The sequence below is a fragment of the Arvicanthis niloticus genome, chromosome X (assembly GCF_011762505.2).
Source record: "Arvicanthis niloticus isolate mArvNil1 chromosome X, mArvNil1.pat.X, whole genome shotgun sequence".
Taxonomy (NCBI): Eukaryota; Metazoa; Chordata; class Mammalia; order Rodentia; family Muridae; genus Arvicanthis; species Arvicanthis niloticus.
The window spans coordinates 2325354-2342642 of record NC_047679.1 but is presented as its reverse complement, the minus strand read 5'-3'; positions in this window follow the sequence as shown (position 1 = coordinate 2342642).

Here is a 17289-nt window from a genome sequence, read left to right as displayed (position 1 = left end):
ACTATAAGTTTTCAACCTCGTCAGAAATCCAGAATGACTGAGTTAACTATAATTGTGGGAAGCACAAAGCATAACTTCTAAAACTTAGCCAATTTATAAAGACCGCTGAACACCTGGACAGTCCTTATACTATAGAACATTGGAGCATCCGATCTTCAGCCTTCTGGCCCAGGATCATCTGACAGGCCTAGTGATGCAGAATTATTAAGGGCTGATTACTCTGTATTGGCAGATATAATGGGTCAACTATTCTGCAAGTGTATCCTTTTCTGGACAGTGATTTGTCTGTAGATGGAAAGAGGCAATTCTTGCCTAGTGGCTGACTCACGACAATTGGAATAACTCCAAAGATGCTCAATTTCTTCTTAGAATCCAAGACAGGAAGCTGTCAGGAGCAGACAGGTCTCTAATCAAAATGAACATTAATATACAGAAATGTTTGTAACGTCAATTCTGTGGATTTCTGATGTTTTGAAAACCAACTATTTATGTAAGGCAATCTGGACTGTTGTCTGTTAACTCCTCTCAGCTATTTATAAAGAAAATATAGAAAACTCCCCAACAATAAACTCAAAGCTATAAGTTTGCTATAGGCCCTTAACTCACAGGCTAACCATCTCAAATCAGTTAAAAAAGTTAAAGAAGGACTGGGTCTAAGCCTTGTATTCCTAAATATGTTATACAGGCGCAATGCCTATGACAGTAACAATGTTCATCTCACTTTTACATTAATAAGAAGCTCATACCAATGAAAACCTTAAATCTGAAATAAAAGTAAATTTGTACCATTTATGAAATTATAACTTTATCTTAATAACAATTATACATATGTCTACCAGTAGGTTATGGCTATTCAATAAATCCTAGCTAATCCTCCCTGTTCCACCAAAACCACTACTTTTCCCTGGAAAGACAGACCAATATTAACCACTTCAATCCCCAAGCCCAGGAAATAGGGGCGCTGACTCTTCATTAACTTCTTCAAGCTGATTATAGGTGTTGAGATATTAGAAGAGGGGCGGGAGGAAGAATAAATTGATAAGCCTCTGACGTCTGTGTCTTCACTGCATCCAGCTGGAATTCCAGGACATCAGAGGTTCTAGCAGGTCTGCTCAGCAGCTTGCCTGATGAGTAGATACACCAAGGCTATGTATTCTGCAATATACAATTCTCAAAACGAATTTTAGTATCAAGATAATTGTTTTTTTGAATTCTGGAATCTTGTCTTCTGGCGGCCTGCCTCTGTCATGTCTATCCATATAATTCTGGGAGTTTCTATAAGGGTGTGCTCCCACCATCCTCCCATTTTTGCCTTCCTGCTCTCAAATTTCCCAACATCAGGGAATCCAAACTTTTGGGCACCTAGGCCCTACACTTCCACTGATGCCTACCCCCTTACCCCATTCTCCCCTCCAATTACTATGAGGGTGGGCTCCCACCATCCTCTCATTCTGGCCTCCCTGCTCTTGCAATTCCCCAACACTAGGGAATCCAAACTTTCAGGTACCAAGGCTGTCCACTTCCATTGATGCCTGGCAAGGCCACCCTCAACTACCTATACAGGTGGAGCCATGAGTCCACCCCTTTGTATTCTCGTGCTGGAGATTTTAGAATGGCTACTCCAGCTTGTTTCTTAGGATGATTTGCTTGAAAAATTGTTTTCCAGCCTTTTACTCTAAGGTAGAGTCTGTCTTTGCACTGAGGTGGGTTTCCTGTATGCAGCAAAACTCTGGGTCCTGTTTATGTATCCAGTCCATTAGCCTATGTCTTTTAATTGGGGAACTGAGTTCATTGATGTTAAGAGATATTACAGAACAGTGATTGTCGTCTCCTGTTATTTTTGCTATTAGAGGTGAAGTTATCTTTGTGTGGCTATCTTCTTTGGATTTGTTGGAAGAGGGTTACTTTCTTGCTCTTTCTAGGGCATAATTTTCCTCCTTGTATTAGAGCTTTCCTGCTATTATCCTTTGTAAAGCTGGGTTTGTGGAAAGATATTGTGTAAATTTAGTTTTGTCATGGAATATCTTGATTTCTCCATCTATGGTAATTGAGAGTTTTGCTGGGTATAGTAGCCTGGGCTGGCATTTGTGTTCTCTTAGGGTCTATATGACATCTGCCCATCATCTTCTAGCTTTTATAGTATCTGATGAGAAGTCTGGTATAATTCTGATAGGTCTGCCTTTATATGTTACTTGGCCTTACTGCATTTAATATTCTTTCTTCGTTTTGTGTACTTAGTGTTTTATTATGTGACGGGAGGTATTTCTTTTCTGGTCTAGTCTATTTAGTATTCTATAGGTTTCTTGTATGTTTATGGGCATCTCTTTCTTTATATTAGGGAAGTTTTCTTCTATAATTTTGTTGAAGATATTTATTGGCCCTTTAAATTGGGAATCTTCACTCTCATCTATACCTATTATCCTTAGGTGTGGTCTCCTCATTGTGTCCTGGATTTCCTAAATATTTTGTGTTAAGAACTTTTTGCATTTTGCATTTTTGACAGTTGTGTTGATATTTTCTATGGTATCTTCTGTACCTGAAATTCTCTCTTCTATCTCATGTATTCTGTTGGTGTTGCTTGTGTCTATGACTCCTGATTTCTTTCCTACTTTTTCTATCTCCAGGGTTGTCTCCCTTTGTGATTTCTTGATTGTTTCTACTTCCATTTTTATGTCCTGGATGGTCTTGTTCAATTCCTTAACCTGTTTAATTGTGTTCTCTTGTAATTCTTTAAGGGATTTTTGTGTTTCCTCTTTAAAGGCTTCTACTTGTTTACCTGTGTTCTCCTCAAATTCTTTGAGAGTGTTATTTATGTCCTTCTTAAAGTCCTCTATCATCATCATTAGAAGTGATTTTAAATCTGAATCTTGCTTTCCTGGTGATATGGGAAATTCAGGACTTTCTAGTGTGGGAGATCTAGGTTCTAATGATACCCAGTACCCTGGGTTACTGATGCTTATATTCTTGCATTTGCCTTTTGCCATCTGTATCTCCTTAGTGCTACCTGCCCTGTCCCTGACTGGAGCCTGTGTTTCCTATTATCTTGGTTGTATCAGAACTTTGTGGGGTGGGTGTAACTACTGGGGTAAACTCTAGGGCCCAAAATCTGCTCAGTGCACAAGAGCAGACAGGATGCTGCCCAGGTTAGAGCTTTGGGAGCCCTGCTTCCCCTGGGTTCTTAGATATTGGGGGCAGAGCTGCCTCCCAAGATCTGATTAGTGCTCTGCCCCAGACCAAAGGGAGCCAGTGCTCTGGGCAGGGAGTGACTTTCTGGGTCCTTGTGGGTCCCAGTTACTCCCTGTTTGGGGTGAACGTTGCTGTCTGCTTACCTAAGATGCTGCCTGGGTTAGAGTTCTTGGGAGCCCCGCTTCCTCTGGGTTCTGTGTGATTGGGGGCAGAGCTGCCGTCTTGGATCTGCTCAGTTTCCTGAGCCCAGACAGGAAGAAACTTGGCATTTGTGTTTTCTTAGGGACTGTATGACATCTGTCAAGGATCTTCTGGCTTTTATAGTGTCTGGTGAGAAGTCTGGTATAATTCTTTAAAGTCTGCCTTTATATGTTACTTGACCTTTTTCCTTTACTGCTTTTAGTATTCTTCCTTTGTTTTGTGCATTTGGTGTTTTGATTAAAATGTGACAGGGGGAATTTCTTTTCTGATCTAGTCTATTTGGAGTTCTTAGGCTTCTTGTATGTTCATAGGCATTCCTTTCTTTAGGCTAGGGAAGTTATCTTCTATAATTTTGTTGAAGATATTTACTGGCCTTTTAAGTTGGGAATCTTCACTCTTCTATACTTACTATCCTTAACTTTTATCTTCTCATTGTGTCCTGGATTTTCTGGATGTTTTGGGTTAGGATCTTTTTGCATGTGCCTTTTCTTTGACTGTTGTGTCAATATTTTCTATGGTATCTTCTGCACCTGAGATTCTTTCTTCTAACTCTTGTATTCTGTTGGTGATGCTTGCATCTAGGACTCCTGATCTCTTTCCTAGGTTTTGTATCTCCAGTGTTGTCTCCCTTTGTGATTTCTTTATTGTTTCTTTTTTTATTTTTAGATCTTGGATGGTTTTGTTCTATTCCTTCACCTGTTTGGTTGTGTTTTCCTGTAATCTTTAAGGAATTTTTATGTTTCCTCTTTAAGGGCTCTACCTTTCTACCTGTGTTCTCCTGTATTTTTTTAAAGGGGGTTATTTATATCCTTCTTAAAGTCTTCTATGATCTTCATGAGAAGTGATTTTAAATCTGAATCTTGCTTTTCTTGTTTCATGGTTTATTCAGGACTTCCTATGGTAGGAGAGCTAGGTTCTGATGATGCTAAGTAACCTTGGTTTCTGTTGCTTGTTTTCTTGTGCTTTCCTTTTACCATCTGGTTATTTCTAGTGCTACCTGCACTCACTGTCTCTGACTAGAGCCTGTCTGTTCTGTTATCTTAGTTGTGTCAGAACTCCTCAGAGTTCAGCTGTCTCTGTGATCCTTTGATCCTTTGATCCTTTGATCCTGTGATCCTGTGATCTTGTGATCCTGTGATCCTGAGATGCTTGTTGTGATAGCTTCTGGGAGTCAGGCTGCTTCTGGGCTCCTGAAATCCTCTTGTTTCCAAGCTCCTGAGATCCTGTGATCTTATTATCCTATGTTCCTTGGCATGTTAGGTATCCTGGAAGTCCAGCCTCCTCTTGGTTTTGGTGGATTGGGTGCAGAGGTGGTGCCCTAGGACTCCTCTGAGCACAAGCGCAGACTGGAAGGGTCTGGCGCCCATGGCCTTAAGGAAGTTGCTGAGTCTCCATGGGTCCCATATTATACTCCTTTTTGGCTGAGGGTGGGGGTTTTGGCCTACTCACATACAGTCCTGGGAATATTAGAGCTTCTGGGAGGCCAGCCTCCTCAGAAAGACATTGTTACATATTAAATAATTTAAAGATTATTTGCTTTTCTGTATCTTATAAAGTAAGATGATTACTGACATTTTAAATAGTTTTTACATTTTATATTCAGATAAGTATAGGTTTATAAGAAGTTGCAATGATAATTTAGAGGGATCTCATGTAACCTTCATTCAATTTCTCTTTGGAGACATATATCTAATAGTGCATTTTAAAAACAGGAATGTAACAATAGTACAATCTGCACATAATTTATGCTGTTTGCTGTATTACATAGTAAGTTCATGTTTATCTAAGAAATTATAGTACTTTCCACAATGGCTATGCCATTTCATATCTTCCCAGCTAAGAGTAAGGGGTCTAGTTTCTTTGTATTTGCTTTAGAATTTGGAATTTCCACTGTTTTAGCTCTTTTAATACATGTGGGAGAACAGCTCTCATGTTCTTAATTGAATTCTTTTATAAGTAGTATGGTGGTTTGAATAAGAATGGTCCCTATATGCTCATAGGTTTGAATCCTTAGTCATCAGGGAGTGGTATTACTTGGGAATGGTTAGGAGGTGTGGTCTTCTTGGAGTAAGTAGCCTTTTTGGAGGAAGGGTATCACAGGGCATGGGTTTTGAGGTTTGAAAAGCCCAAGACAGGCCTATCGGCTTTCTTTTCTTGACACCTGTGGATCGAGATGCTACCTCTCTAGCACCATATCTACTGTGTGTTGCCATGTTCTCCATCACCATAATAATGGACTAATCTTCTGAAACTAAAAGCCAGCCCCATTTAAATGTTTTCCTTTATACAAGTTGCCATGGCCATGGTGTCAACCCATAGCACTACAACTCTCTAGGTCTGGGACTATAGGCATATGCCACCATTTGCTGGCTTTTATGTAGGTCCTGGTAATCAACCTTGGGTCCTCCAATTCATTGCAAAGACTTTATTGACTAAGCCATCTTCTCAGCCCTTGAATTTCTTTGTGTGTGTTTGTCATCCATGCATCTAATTTTGTGAAGTAGATTTTCTTGCCTTTCCTATTGGATTTTAATTGTTGAGTTGGGGGCTAAATATATGTTTTGGATACTAATTTGTTGTCAGAAATATAACTTGTAAAATTTTTTCTTTCTGTATGTAGCTTTCTGTTTATGCTCTTAAGTTCTCCTATGGAGGAGAATATTTTCATTTCAATGAGGACTAATTTATTTAAAACATTTTTCTTAATTTTACTTTTCTCATCTAAACCACGCCCCCTTTGCCTAGATGTCTTGCAGTTTCTTTCTCTTTATCTAGTAATGGAGTTACAATTATATTTTACATTGTAGTCTTTATCTTCTTAGAAGAAGTTTTTGGATTTTTACATAAGGCATGAGCCTTGGGCCAAGTAAGGCTCATAGTTTTTTGCAGCATCATTTGTTGAAAAGATTTTTTGTTCTTTTTGTTGACCTGCTTTTGCAACTTTGCTTAAAACAAAACAAAACAAAACAAAAACAAATCCTGGGCCATACAGGGGAAGGGAAAACTATTTCTGACTTCTCCATTTAGTCTGATCTATTTGTGAATTAATTTGCATTTTACAGTTTCATCACATAGTCCTGCTCTGTAGATTTCCATTTAACATAGAGGGTTTTTATTTTAGCAATTGCAATGGCACTTTATTTTATTAAATTTTAGTGCTCACATATTCATTGTTGATACTTAGAAAATGATTGTGTGTGATAATCTTGCATTGCGTAGAGTTGTAAATGTCATCCATTAATTCTAGGTATTGGGAGCTCTTTCCATTTTTTTGTGTTCAGTTGATTTGAGGCTTTCTCATACAGACATTTGTCATTTAATCTGAAAATAGGTGTAGTTTCTTTGTTTCTGTCTGTCTATCTTTCTGTGCTTGGTTCCCTTTCTTATATTACTGTACTGGTTAAAACTTTTAGTACTGTGTGGAAGAGTAGAAGAAAGAATACTTATCTTGCAATATTAGAGTGGAAGCATCAATATTTAAGTTTAACATCAGTTCTAGGATTGTGTTTGATTGCTTCTTTGAAAGGGACTATAATCATGGATTTGTATATTTCTTCTTGTAATGTTTGCATCTCATATCCTGCGGCTTTTATGTTTGGGTCTATGCAATAAGATGAACCCTCTTATCACTGTATACTGTCTCTCTGTGTCTCTGGCAACTTCCTTTATCTAACATACCTGTAGATACTCTCTCTTATGTGTTGAAGTTGGGACAATATGCTTTCATTTCTTTTACATCGGGTTCACAAGGTTGTGTTTTCATCCACTCAGCAAACATTTTCCTATAATTCATGCATTCAGTCAGCTTCTATTTCTTAAAATTATCGGTATGTTAAAGCTTAAATCTGACATTTTAGTCTTTGTTTCCTGGGCTTTTCCTTTTTGTTTTGCTGTTTCATTTTCCCAGTTTACTTAAAACATAGCTGAGAGTTTCATTTGATTTGTCTACAGTGTTTTTGTGTTACCTTTTTGTGATACTTTAACTGGTTGTTGTAGATTTCATGATACATTTAATGTGTGTTTGTGTGCTAGTATCAACTTTTTTCCAGCTTGAGTAAAGTGCTAAAATATCATCTTTTACAACACCTTACTTGCCCCCAGTAAATATTTTCTCTAGGTATATTGAAAGTTATACTATTGATCATTATGATTTTATTCAAATTTCAAACACCATTAAGAAAACTAGGGAAGGAAGGAAATTCTTAAGATAACTTCCTTTAGTAACTATTTTGGGAAGTTTTTTTTGGCCAAAAAAATTTCCCACTTTTCTACCATCATAGTTTATCTTTCATTTTGTTCCTAAAGAATATTCTCACTCTTTGTTGACCTTCAGTTTTAGCACTTAAAATATGTTGTGGTACTTCCTTCTAATCTCTGTTGTATTTTTATGAGGATATTCAGTTACTCAAATTACTACCACTCCCCATGAAAAATGTGTAATTTGCCTCTGGTTGCTTTCAAGACTTTTATTTCTTATTTATAGCTATGTGACTCTGATATATCTAAACATAGATTGCTTTGCATTCATCCTGTTTGGAGACTGATCATCTTTACAAATCTGTAGGCTTGTGGGATTAAGTTATTTTTATTTTTTTCTTTCTTATTTTTCTAACTTTGGGAAATTTTCAGCCTTTATTTCTTTAAATACCTTTTTTCCACTAAAGATTTTTTTTTTTACTTTTACTACACAAGGACATAAAAGTTACACATATTTCTGATGCTGTGTCTTGTTTATTTTTTTCAGTTAACTTTTTCTCTGTTCCTCAAATTAAATAGTTTCTCTTTTTCTGCTTTCATCTGTTCTCCTGCTCATCATGTGTGTATGTAACCCATACATTCAAAGTTTTATTCTAGTTGCTAGATCTTTACCTCTCAGATATTCACTTAGTTCTTCTTCACATAATTTACATCTTTGCTTCATTTTTGTTGTTACATATTCTATATTTTTGCTAAGATAGTCCATCTACTTGCTAAAACTTTCTAGGGTTTCTCCCTTGGTTCACAATTTCTCATTGTTGGCCAATCACTAAAAACAATATATAATGGAAACATTAAAATCACTGTCACATAATTATAACTGCATGTCCTTTTTTTGTTATTGGTATCCTTTGGCTGTCCTATTATGTGAGATCTTCCTGGGACGTAGTATAACATGTGAATATTTTTTCAATTGAAACTTGAACATTTTAAACATTATATTACAAATATCTGTTTCTTAATTCTGTGGTTCATCATGCACCCTCTGAAACCTATAGTGGAATAGAAATCACATGGCCAGTTTTGTTACAATAACCACACTTCTCAGTATGAATTGCCTATATTTGTTAGTCCCCTTACCAGTGTGACAAAATACCTCACAGAAGCAACTTAAGGGAAAATATATTTATTTTGGATCATAGTTCTACAGGTAGAAAAGTCATGGAGGAGGAACCCTGACAGCAAGAGTATATGTCTAGGTTCTCTAAAGATTAGCTTTCTAGCTTTCATGATACGCTTATACAGACTCAACAGGATATATTTAGGATTCTATATCTATGTCTACATCTATATCTACTTCTATATATCTTTCCATATACATGCATGTAGTAACAATTAGGTTTTTTTAAGAAATGAATTTGAAAGAAAGTGGGGAGGAGCATGTGAGAGGATACAGAAGAAAGAAAGGAAAAAGAGAATCATTGTTATTAAGTTATAATATAAAAAAGAAGTATGTAGACAAAGTTCTTCACATAAACTAAGACTGAGTTGAAAAGGTGTGATAGAATGTACACAATTCCACATGGTTTTAAATAGCCACAGGTAGCTATGAATATTATAAAAGGATGAAATAATTGGGATAACTTGTCTAATCTAGGTGGGCAGCTTGTATCATTTTCAATTTGCTCTGAAATTATTGTGTGGGCATCTTATGAACTGAGAATTTATATATATATATATATATATATATATATATATATATATATATATATATATATGGCTGATTAATTATAAGCTTCTAGAATTTTGATTTACTGGGTTAAGGGGATTTGTGACAACTAGATGCAGGGCATAGATAGCTGAGAAGGTACAAGTGGCTCTGAGACAGGCAAGCCAGAGCTGGGAAGACTGCTGCCTTGGTCACAAGACTGAAACTGCAGTGGCAACATGGTTGGTAACATTTTTTAATATTTCCACAGCACCCTTCTGATCTACTTCCATTCTCTACGCTATATATCCCAAAGGTTCTACAACCTCCCAAAAATGTCATTAGTTTGGGAACAAATGTTGAAATATAAAAGCCTATGAAGACCATTAAAACTCAAGCTATAAGAGCATTATAGTTCAGTTTATTAATTCTTCAGACTAAAAGCCTCAAATAGAAACATGGAGGTGTAGTTGACAGAGTTAACTTCTTTTCTGCCATCAAACGTTCTTCTGTTAGTTATTGTACTTAGGCCACCACCACTTGATATTTCTGATATCCACTAGTCCATCTATCTTCACCTTTACACTTCTTCTAGTTGTTATTCATATAACAGCCTCAATGATAATTGTGTAACTTTTTGGAGTTTGGTCTGCAGAAAGGTTGAAGAAACTGTAATATATATCCTTCCCCTCACTTTGGTTTCACTGGTTATTAGCACCTTATATAACCATAGTACACCTATCAAAATCAAGAATTTTACACTGGTGTAATACTCTGAAACAAACTTTTTCTAATAACAATAGTTGTCTGTGTGCACGTGTGTGTTTGTGTGTGTGTGTGTGTGTGTGTGTGTGTGTTTGAGTGTGTGTTTACTATCCTTGTCTTGTTTTAGGAACCTAGCCAGCATCACACCTCATATTTGCTTGTTATTACTGTTTAATTTCACCTCCTATAATCTACAAAAATCTCTCCCGATTTCAGCATTTATTAGTTGCCTGTAGTTCTTTGTGTAGGGTTGAGGTCTCATGGTTTTTTCCTTCATCTACTTTAGCACGTTTATTGTTGTGGTCCTTGTTAAGTTCATGTTAAAGCTGTGTTTGTGAAACTTTATGGGTGTACCTTCTGACATTACTAAGAAACACAGTAAAGAACCCATCAATTGTTTATTCATTACCAAATGGTCATCCCTGAGAACATAAAGATAATATATATATATATATATATATATATATATATATACTAAGCAAGTTTTATTTATATATTTATGAGTATATTTATACTCCTATGTATATAACAACAAAGAATGAAAAAGGTAATGAATTTGAAAGGGAGCAAGGAGGAGTATATGGGAGTCCTTGGAGGAAGTAAAGGGAAACAGTAATTGATGTAATTATATTATGATCTCAGAAAATAAAAAAGTATAAAAATAAATAAATGTTATGTAGATAGACAAAAAATCTGTCCGTCTTTCCTTATATCTCATGACCTTCACACTTTTGAAGGACTTTGAGCAATATTTTGTCAGATGCTCCTCTTTTTAAGGTTTTCAGATATTCTTTCATGACTAGGATGAAACAGTGGTCTATTTATGAAAAAAAAAAACATTTTCAGTGGCTTCCAACAAACTAAAATTAAAATCAAATGTAATGAACATACCAAGCTTAACATCATCTTGTCTTGAATTTAGAATAGTTAGTAAAGTGTCATTTGACAAAGGGAAGGGAAGGGAATACAAGGGAAAGGAAAAGAAGAGAGTATACATGTCAGAAATAAAGCTGCAATGACAGCACAACAACAAACATAGTTAATCCTACAGATAACTTAGCTAATTGTACAGGAAGCCTTCAAGCTGGAAATGGTCCTTTCTTAGTTCTGCCCCCTCTGAAATAAGTTAGTCAAGCCCTATGGTCCTACAATAATTCATGTGCATCACTCTACAGCTGAATCAGGCCATGTAGGTACTCACATTGAAGACAATCTATCCTACTACTCTCAGGAGCTGAAAGTCATATGGTGATGAACAATTCCTCCACTCTATCTTTCAGTTCAATGTCTTTTCCTTCTAGATTTTATGCACCCATATTTCTACCTGATGTGTTTTCTTCTGTTTTTCCCCTTGAGCAATTCCTCCACATCCTTCAAAAATCTGCCACAGCATATTAGCACCACTGAGTCCTTCCTGACTCCAAGACTTATGCTAATCTGCAAGTTTCTTGATTTACCATCCATCATGAGGGTGAGAGCTGTATTCAGGTAGAAAACAAGCAGAAGTGCATTGCTTTTGATAATGCATATTTCATGACTGGTAAGGAAGGCATTCTTGGCAGAATGACCTAAGATAGGCTCAGTCTTGTTTATATAATAAAAAAGGGGAAGAGGTGGGTGCTTTTGGGGCTGCTTTGCAAGAATTTGACATGAGACAAGTACAAGGAAATGGGCCGATTGGCAGGAATATAACATTGGCCAAGATATCATCTCCCTTTCCCCATTCTGCCCTCCCCAGAAGCCCCCTATCCTATGCCCTGCCTCCTTTTTGCTTTTATACCACTTTAATTACATACAAGTATTAAGGTCAGTTTTAGGTTGAGGGTCTAGCAAAACAATAGATGCCAATAGTCAAGGAACAATCAAGACAATAAACACAAATAGCCAAAGGACAAACAAGGCAGTAAACAAAGTTCTATGATCATTCATTCCCATTATCACTATTTCTAATAGTTTATCAGAATGACCAAAATAACTGAGCCTACTTCCATGTCATAGCCCAAAGTCATTTTCATGTCTGAAACTTATTTCTTTGTTCTAGCCTAAAATTTAGATACTTGCCTGAAATTACATCTTTGTTCTACCTTAATATTTAGATTCCTGCTTGAAATTACTTCTTTGTTCTAGCCTAATGTCAAATTCCTGCCTGAAGCCTACTTCATTGTCCATGGTCAATATCATATTCCTGCCAAGCAGCCCAATTTTTTGTACTTGGCCCATGTCAGATTCTTGCCAAGTAGCCCCCAAAGCTCTCCGTCTCTCCCCATTTTTGTTTCATAAAGAAGACTGAACCTGTCTTAGGTCTTTCTGCCAAGAATGTCTTCCTTACACATCGTAGAATATGCATCATCGAAAGCAATGCATTTCGGTCTTAGGTTGGTAAGGCACTGTACAGAAACTTACTCACCCTTGGCTTGCCAGCCTTTTAATTTAATAACTCTGTCTAGGGGTCTATATTCAGTTTCAAGCCATGTACTTTGGCTGCCAACATGTTGATGTTGTTAAAGACAAGCTTTAACACAGTGAGCAGGAATAAAAGTATTCCCAGGAGAAAAAAGGGCTAGCCTGATAGAGTTATATATGCCATTCCAGAGGTTTGACCGAAATAGAAATACTGCCCTCAGTACATGGGTAATTTTATCAGCAGTATCTGTCTCATCAACCCACAGCAGATCAGCATTATTAAAATTCATAAGCTCACTATGTAAAGTTAAAACATCCAGAGAGTTGTTAGAATTATGCTAAATACACTGCAAGTGTCTAAAACGTTTTCCTAATTATACTGAATATCATTGTAAATTTTAGAACTAACATGCATTCAATAGTATTTGGCATGACACGACACGTGAAATGTCTCCTTATTCTTAAACTCTAAACCTCCTTCTAATAATGTTAATAAGATAAAGAGGATTAACCCATTGTTCCAAACTCCTATCTAAATCCTCTTGTATACTCAATACATTAGTAATGTTTTTTAGTAAGTGATTAACAAAAGTAATTTTCTTAACTTATTGTGTCAAAGCAATTACAGAAGCAGTGGTGCTAGCATTTAGTGTAATCAAAGCTGTTATACCAGCAATAATCAAGCCTACTACCCTCTTGCTTCTGCTTAAAACCTGATTTACTTCTTCCTGTACTTGCAAGCTTTTTTCAAAATCCTAAGGTTCTGTGATATTCAGGGCAATAAAATAAAAGCTGGTTGACAGACCTCCATAACAGACATGCCAGGTTTCAACATACTAACACAAGTATAAAGTATACAATCAATGAAACTTACATTAAATACTGTAAAAGAAACAAAAATAATTTTAACTTGACAATTAAAAGAGCCTTAACACATGTACTAACACTTGTTTGAAATCCACATCCTATCCCAAATTTATCTTTTGGTAACATAAGATCGTAGAGAACTGCAGCTAACTTCCAAATATGTCTCTGAAAATGTACAGAACAAGACTTCCAAATGAAGATTGTTATTTCCAATATTGGATTGATTTCTAGACCAGTCCATGATTGAGTCCAAATAACTGGTCACATTTAAGAAAAATACAAGCATCCTTATAACTTCTCTTTTGATTCTCTGTTTCACAGGGTCTAAAACTTGAGCAAAGGCAGCTTGTGTCATCTGGGATATAGACAAGCAAGGGTGGGTCAGGAATATATGTCTAAAACAGCTTCCCAATCACCATTGTCAGGGTACTCAGCAGCCTCACAGGTCAGCATCATTCTTTGTTCCAGCATCAGCATGTCTCACCTGTCACTCTTGCAGCCACCATGCTCCTTCAGCATCCCGAAGAAAAAACACAAACATGCCCTCTTCCCATATTAAATACCTGATTGGGATCATGCCATATGCCAGTAAGTAGATCCTTCCCTTTTACCTATACATAACTATACCTAGTTGTAGGATGCCATAGACACTCAGCAGAAAGTTCCTTGGCATCCAATTTTTAAAAAATTTAAAATAAAAAGAACATGATTTAAATAAATTTGTGGTATATGGGGATATATAACCCCCTTTTTTATTTTATGAAGATAATGTTCTAAAGTTTCATAGGCCCCTTCTACAGTCCCTTCTCCTTGAGGATTATAAGGAATCCCAGTAATATGGGTAATATTAAATTGTTGATAAAAAGTCTTGAATATTTGACTCCAATAGCCATTTCTATTTATTTTTTTATTATTATTGGATAATCTATTTATCTACATTTCAGATGTTATACTCTTTTCCAATTTCCCACCCCTAGAAACCCCTGATCCCATCCTCACTTCTACTTCTATGAGGATGTGCCCCCCACCCAACCACCCATTTCTGCCTCCACATCCTCAAATTCTCCCACAGTGGGGCATCCAGCATTCACTCGACCAAGGCCCTCCTCTCCCACTAATGCCTGAAAAGGCCATTCTCAACTATATGTACAGCTGAAGACATGGGTTCCTCAATGTGTGTTCTCCGGCTGGATGTTCAGACCTTGGGAGCTCTGAATGGTTAGTATTGTCACTCTTCTCATGGGGCCACAAGCCCCTTCAACTCTTTCTGACTTCACTCTGACTACTCCATTGGGGACCCTGTGATAAGCTCAATGTTTAGCTGCAAACATCTTCCTCTGTGTATTACAGGCTCTGGAAGAGCTTCTCAGGAGACAACTATGTGCAAGGAGCTAAGAATGGGTTGATTTACATTCTACTACATTCTGAACCAGCACCACTTGTTGAAAATGCTGTCTTTTTTCAACTAGATGGTTTTACCTCCTTTGTCAAAGATCAAGTCACCATAGTTGTGTGGGTTCATTTCTGGGCATTCAATTCTATTCCATTGATCTTCCTGCCTGTCTCTGTACCAATACCATGCAGTTTTTATCACTATTCCTTTGTAGTACAGCTTGAGATCAGGGATGGTGATTCCCCAGTAGTTCTTTGATTGTTGAGACTATCTTATACTACCCTGGTTTTTTTTTGTTGTTGTTGTTGTTTTGGTTTGGTTTTGTTACTCAAAATGAATTTGCAAATTGCTCTTTGTAACTCTATGAAGAATTTATTTGAAATTTTGATGCATTGAATCTGTATATTGCTTTTGGCAAGATGGCCATTTTTACTATATTAATCCTGTGAATCCATGAGCATGGGAGATCTTACCATCTTCTGAGATCTTCATTTTCTTTTGTCAGGAACTTGACTTTCTGATGGCCTGTAGCTCATGCATGGGTGTGGATCCTGTTGGGCTGAGTCGTGGGTCCCGTGTGTCTGTCATTGCTGGGGTGGGGGGCAGAAGCAGGGAAATTAGACCAAGTTTACTCCACTCAGTTCCAGGTGGACATCGGGCTGTGAGAAGTCACAGCACTCTGCTCCAAGCATGGGAAGTCTCAGTTTGAGGTCCTGCAGGGGCAGAACTCTTGGGTTGGGACCCCCAGGCATGAAGGGCATGCAGGATAGACTGGTCTCAGACCCCTGGGCTCCCAGGCACTGCTGGGAGACCCTGAAGAGATGAGATGGGGAAATATGGGTTGGATTGTCCTGCACCAGAGAGGAATGAGGGAGAAAAGTTCTGGTAGCTCCCTGCAGGAAAATAAGACCCTTGGTCATGGTGACTCACTTGGCTGGGTCATGGCTGGCTCCGCTAGCTTGCTTGAGTTGGCAGCCACCATTGCTGGAACACAGAGAGGTCCTCCAGCTGAAGATTAGGCTGCATCTCATTGGTTGAAGGCCCCCTCTATGGTTCTCCACAGCAGCCCTCAAACACAAAGGAAGCCCATGATTTAAAAGGTTTACTGTCATGGGAAAAGTGGATGCAGCTCTACCCTGGGCCTGAGGTTAAATATCTTTTGCAAGGAGAAGGGTCTGGGAAGAAATACTTAATTGTCTACGCTCTCTGGCCTTTAGTTAACTCATGAATATGGAGATCTCTTGAGGCTCTGCAACCTGTAGTCATGCCCTCTACTTGTGCTAGCTGCACTATGTGACCTAAGGACACAAACCTTTCTTTGGGAGGGGCTGTGGATAAGTGAAAGTAACCAGGGCCCAGGAGTAAGGCCAAACTCCTACTGTCACATTAGGGTCACCAGGGTTCAAAGCAGATTCAACTGGGTACACCACTGCCTCTCACAGCCCACTACCTCATAACTTTCTTGTCATACAGATCTGTCACTTGTTTAAATTCACACTGAGGTATTTTATACTAGTTGTGAACATTGTGAAGGATGTCATTTCCCTAATTTCTTTCTCAGCCTACTTATCCTTTAAGTAGAGGAAGGCTACTGATTTTTTTAGTTGATTTTATATCCAGCCACTTTACTGAAGTTGTTTATCAGATTTAGGAGTATTTTGGTACACGTTTTGGGGTCACACAAGTATACTATTATCATCTGCAAATACTGATATTTTGACTCCTTTATTTCCAGTTTGTACCCCTTTGACTTCCTTTTGTCGTCTAAGTGCTTAGCTATGACTTCCAGTACTATATTGAATAGGTAGGGAGAGAGTGAGCAGCCTTGTCTAGTCCCTGATTTTAGTGGTATTGCTTCAAGTTTATCTCCATGTAGTTTGATATTGTCTTCTGGTTTGCTAAATATTGTTTTAACTATGTTTAGGTATGGGCCTTGAATTCCTGATCTTTCTAAGACTTTTACCATGAAGTTGTGTTGAATTTTGTCAAATGCTTTCTCAACATCTAGTGAGATGATTATGTATTTTTTCTTTGAGTTTGTTTATATAGTAGATTACATTGATGGATTTCTATATATTGAACCATCCCTGCATTTTTGGGATAAAGCTTACTTGATCATGATGGATGATTGTTTTGATGTCTCCTTGGATTCAGTTTGCGAGGACTTTGTTGAGTATTTTTGCATTGATATTCATAAGGGAATATGGTCTGAAGTTCTCTTTCATTGTAGAGTCTTGGTGTGGTTTAGGTATGAGCATAAGTGTGGTTTCATAGAATGAGTTGGGTAGTATTTCTTCTGTTTCTATTTTGTGGAATAATTTATAAAGAATTGATTTTAGGTATTCTTGGAAGGTCTGATAGAATTCTGCACTAAAACCATCTGGTCCTGGGCTCTTTTGGTAAGGAAACTTTTAATGACTGCTGCTATTTCTTTAGACGTTATGGGACTGTTAAATGGTTTATCTGCTCCTGATTTAATTTTGGTACCTGGTATCTGTCTAGAAAATTGTCCATTTCATCCAGATTTTCCAGTTCTGTTGAGTATAGGCTTTTGTACTAGGATCTGATG